Source organism: Cupressus sempervirens, chromosome 10 (assembly GCF_028749045.1).
Source record: "Cupressus sempervirens isolate cs-2001-9-10 chromosome 10, ASM2874904v1, whole genome shotgun sequence".
In the NCBI taxonomy this organism is placed as follows: Eukaryota; Viridiplantae; Streptophyta; class Pinopsida; order Cupressales; family Cupressaceae; genus Cupressus; species Cupressus sempervirens.
The window spans coordinates 694,269,296-694,275,295 of NC_143127.1; positions in this window are offsets into that span (position 1 = coordinate 694,269,296).

A 6,000-nucleotide genomic window follows, 5' to 3' on the forward strand; every position below is an offset into this window, starting at 1 on the left:
GGATCTATGTTAAGGTTACTCAACTGAAGGGTTTACCTCAGAAGGTACATATTATCTATAAACTAGGTAAATGGACTCAAGAGATTATTTTTGAAGATCTCCCTAATGTTTGTTTCTTCTACAAGAAGATGGGTCACTGGGCAAAAAATTGCCCATATAAATTGAAAACAAAAAAATGGTGGGCATAGTGGAAAAGAAGTCTTCAAAACTGGTATTGAAACCTAAAGTAACAAAAGGGGAGTCAATATATAAGGAGATACAACTTGGGGAAGCTCCTAGCAATCAAGATAAAGCAATAGAGAGTGGGGTCCAATTTGAGGATGGTATTAAGCTAATGGAAGTGGAGAAAATTTGTCCCTCTATCACACATGTAAATGAGGAAATCAAGAGGATACATGACCAAATGGTTATTATTTTGAATAAGGATGGGATCTCAGAAATGATGAAGAGGAAGGGGATTTTGAGGAAAGAGAAATTCAAGAGGAAGAGAAAGGAGATCTAGATGATATCTTGAATGATTATGCAAAGGACTCCCTTGATGGAGGCAACCTCCCATTATCAAAACATTTACTTGAGGATTCAATCTTAACTATTTTCACCCCTAGTTCTCCAAGAATACCAAGGGAATAGAAAGTTAGTAAAGAATAGTTTAAATAGATAACTGGACAAAGGAGACTTCCTCAATAGTCTCATCTTCTGGAGTTGCAAGTAGAAGAAGGAAACTGGAGATAGCATCACCAAAAGTTATTCTTGATGTTCAATCTCAAGGAAAAATAGGTAGACAAGCTATTAAAAACAAGAGAGAAACATAACTTATGCATATTATAGCTGATGGGAAGTAGGCTACTATTCTAGATTTTACCCCTAAAAGGTAATGAAGATCATATCTTGTAATGTAAGGGAGATGAATATCATCTTTAAATTAGATGTAGTTATGAATTTTTTTCAGGATCACAAATTGGATATCATTATGATTCAAGAAACAAAAATGGAGAAAGGAAAAGAAGAAAGTTTAAAATCTTTCAATAGCTATGGTCTTTTGGTTAGCATTTCTGAAGGGGCCTCAATAGGTACTTTTACCATGTGGAAAAATTCGGTGTTCTCTATGACTTTGATGGATGGAAGCAATCATTTTATTGCAATGAAGATCAAGCATTAAATTCTAGGAACCTACTAGTATATGGCAAATATATATGTTTCAAATAATAAAAGTGTGAGGAAAAATTTCTAGAACTCTTTATCTAAGCTTAAAATTTAAGATTATAGTGGTATACTAATTATGCTAGGGGAACTTTAATGTTCCTCTCTATGATCATGAAAAAGATGAATGTAATCAAAGTCAGCTAGAAGGAAGATTGGATCTAATGGATTTTATTAACAAGGAGGGATTAATATATATGGACCTCCAAGGAATAGTTTTCATCTAGAGTAATAAAATAATTAGAGAAAGTTGTATTCATGCCCACCTGGATAGGCTCCTAATATCCCCTGATTGGACTCAAGATTTTTTTCTGCCCTTTCTTTTATCTAGAAGGTTGCTTTCTGACCACTTTATGCTATTGTTTGAAGAAAATCCTCTTCAAGTAAGGAAGAATTTTCCTTTTAGGTTTGAGAAAATATGGATGCAACATCCTAATTTTCTTACTATTTTTAAAAGATGGTGGAATATAAATTTATGGTAAGACCCTTTTCAGTGTTTCTAAAAACTAAAGAATGTGAAAGACAAGATCAAAGAGTGGAACAAGATCTCTTTTGGAGATATCTTTAAAGGTAAATCTAATTTGAAAATGGAATTAAAGAAAATTCAAGATAGAATTCAATTTGATGGTTTTTTAGTGAAGTTGTTGAAGGAAGAGAAAGAAAAGCTAGTTAGTTACCATGATCTTGTATCAAGAGAAGAAACATTTTGGAGGAAGAAGTCTAGATCAATATGACTAAAAGAAGGTGATCAAACAACTAAATTTCTTCATCTAACTACAATTAAGCATAAGGATAGGAATTGAATTTATAGACTAATTATGGGAAGGGATTAAATTACTAATAAAAATGAAATCACAAACAAGATGGTTTCCTTCTTATCCTCTTTTCTTTGTATTGATTCAAATATTGAAGATGCTAGACAGAAGGAGCTACTTGAAACTATTCCTCAAATTGTTACTAATGAGAACAATAAAATGCTGACAAAAATTCCTTCTAGGGAGGATATTTATAAGGCTATATGTTTCTTTGAAAGTGATAAATCCCCTGGTCTAGATGGCTTTCCCAAGTTTTTCTTCTAGAAGATCTGGGAAGTTGTTCGTAAAGATGTTTGTGGTGCAGTGAAAGAATTATTTGGGGAAAGATGAATGCTAAAGGAAATATATTCTACTTTTCTCTATCTAGTTCCAAAGAATCTTGGTGTTGAGTCTCTAGAACAATTTATGCCTATAATCCTATGCAATTTGATCTACAAAATTATTTCAAAAGTTCTAACTCAACGTATTCTAACTCTCCTCTCTAACTTGATCTTTGATCAACAAAATGGCTTCATTCATGGAAAGAAAATACTGAATACTATTATTGTGGTTCATGAAAACATACATTTTTTTATCTCTATCTAATTCTTAGGGATTTTTGATGAAGGTGGATATAGTAAAAACTTATGATAGAGTTGACTAGAATTTTCTTCAAAAGTAATGTAGGCTTTTGGTTTTAGTGAGCAATGCCTAAAGATTATTATGTAGCTTTTTACGTCTTCCTCCTTTGATGTACTTGTCAATGGGATATCTTTATGTTTTTAAACCTTCTAGGGGTTTGAGAAAAGGTGATCTTGGGTAAGTTCACCAAGTTGTGGTGCCAAAAAGATGACACCCATTTTTTTTCTAACTTTCAATAGTGTGTATGTCTTATAGCATGCACGTGCTATGGCTTGGGTATCCCAAGCCATAGTACATACACGCTTTAGCACATATGCACTTTTTAAAACCCCAAATTATTATAAATGGGCTGAAAACCCGTAGCCCATTCATTTTTTCCTCATTTTCCAACTTCCTCTCCTCATAGTGCATATGCAAATTGAGAAAATTGAACATTTTGCCACCCATCTCATCAATATGCCTCCTCATCATCAAAGTTCAAGATCACGATCATTTTGTATGTTGTCTAACCTTCTTTTTGCATTGTTTTATATGTTTTTTGTATTGTTTTGTAGGTTTTTTTCAATTTTTCTTTAAATTTGTTTATTTATTTAGATTACAATTGACTTCTTATTAAGAAATGTGAATAATGAACTAGAAATCCCCAAAAAGATCAAAACCAAAACCCTCAACAAGATCCAAACCAAAACCCTCAACAAGATGAGAATCAAAACCTTCAATAACATCCAAACCAAAACCCTCAACAAGATGAGAATCAAAACCTTCAACAACAAGAACAAGAAATCTTGCAAGTTGCACCAATTGAAAAACCTCCTCCTAGCATACAAAAAAACATAATAAATGAAATAGAAAGAGGAAAAAATGAATTAGAAACACTTATTGGTAGGTTGAAAACTTGTGGACAAACCAATCCAATGAGAGCTCAATTGGCATCCTCCCTCGAGTCCATTATGACTCACATAGATTTTGTTAGTGGTTAGTTAGATATTTGGTAGGTTAAGAGGGATGAATGAAAAAGATATTATGCAAAAAAATTATCATATCAAGATGTTAAAAAAAAAATACCAAAAGGTAGAATTTGTTCATTATTTAGAAAGTTTGGTAAAAAAAATACTGCTAGAGAGACAACTAAATAGTTCCCCATCCATTGGTGCATACATGATGGTATTAGAAATAATTTTTGGGATAGATGGTGGATGGTTTTTTATGCCCTTCCCTATAATAATCATGAGGTCCCAATGTATTTCTTAAAGAAATTTATTGTGATTTTGTCCTTAGGGAGATCCCCAATTATTTTGATATATTAGAATCGTAGGGTAGAGGTGAGGTTTCATCATTTGAGAGGCCGAGGGCACATTGTGAGCCTAATGTAGTTAGGGCACCTATGGTCAAGCCATAGGGTAAGCATGTGACTATTCCTTTAGTTGTGAAGGAACATGGAGAGGCCAACACTCTAGGGACTATTAATGCTTTAACACAGACCCTAGAGTCCATTAGTTGAGGAGGAACCTTCTGTGCATCTCAGTCACATGTGCACATCATGTAGATCCTTATGCACATTTGGCAGTTGTGCTAGAGATGGTGTAGATGATGGGCTATTCATTGATCAGTTCCTGAATGAGACATTTGGCATTGACACATAGGTAAATTACAATTATAATAAACTAATTTGATCACATTTCATATGTGTAGTGAATGATTAATTAATTAGCATGTATTGACATTGTTCAAAATTCAGGGTCAGAGTGTTGGTGACCCTAGTAATGATCCTCCAGCCCCATTTTTTGTCCATATATATCATTTTAATAATTTAAATTAAAACATATATTTATTAAGTAATCAAATGAAGGATTGACAAAAAATTATACATGTGCATCAGTTCTCTACAGGACCGTCGACATTCACTACGGACTTTGAGCCTAGACATGATACAATCTTGGTAGAGGTACATTTGTTTCATGTTAATTTAATTCATTTGATTATATTTCTTTCATGTTTCATGTTTCATGTTTCATGTTTCATGTTACATGTAATGTGTATTGTATGGCATGTAGCTCTTGACATCTAAAACTCCTTCTCATCGTTGACAGTTCATCAATAATGGAGTGACTATAGGTATGGCTAGTTCACAGCCATTGACTGAGGTATGAAAGAATTTTCTTGGTTTTAGTTTTTTTTTATAATAGTTGGTATCGAAATTTCTAATATTATTTATAAGTGATTACATTGATTGAATTATTATAGGGTCTTGTTAAACCCGATCATCCACGAGCCTTCGAGGTGGATTTGTAGAGCGAGTATTTGATGGAAATAAGAAAATAATTAATTTTGTGTGTACATATATTTGATTTTAATGTATAATAGTTATTTATTCATATCTACTTTGTTTGTATCAACTCAAGTTAGAGAAGAGCCTCAACAAGAGGATGAGTGAGCATGTGAGGAAGACCCCATCATCACCATCATCTCCCTCCACACAATGACCAAAGACCTCTAGAGATTTGTTTCCTTCCCCTTGTGGGAAGGAGAAGATATAGTTGATAGACATACATGTATAGGCATTAGCAGACATATATGTTGGATTTTATGTCAATGGACATATTTAATATACATTTGATGTATATATGGCATTTTATATTTGATGTATGGCATTTATTTGATGCATGAGATTATTAGACTTATGATATTATTGGTTAATATATGATGTGTTTGTTCATGTATGACATTACTGGTTATCATAATATATTACATGTTTGGTAATGTATGACATTACTGGTTATCATTTTATATTATATGTTTGTTCATGTATGGCATTATTGGTTATCATAATATATTATATGTTTCCTCATGTATGACATTATTGGTTAACATAATATATTATATGTTCGTTCATGTATGACATTATTGGTTATCATAATATATTATATGCTCATTCATGTATGACATTATTGGTTATCATAATATATTATGAGGTTGCATGGGTACTTGTACCCACACCCTTGGTACTCATACCCACATACCCAAGTACTGGGTACTTGGTGGAGAGCATCATAGCTAAGGACCTTGATTGAGATTTCGGATTATTTTTTTCAATTTTTTTCTTGTGTATCAACTCATTGTTTATCAAGCTTAATTCAATACCTAATCAATTCAAAACTTTGATAGAATATTGATTAACAATAAACTTTATCACTATTTAAGAATAAGTTTATCATTTCCAATATTCCATCATCATATGATTTATGACCTTGTTCATGTTTAAAGTTTTCCTTCTCTGTTATTTGTTTATCAAGCTTAATTCAATCCCTAATTAATTTAAAACTTTGATACAATATTGATCAACAATAAACTTTATCAGTGTTAA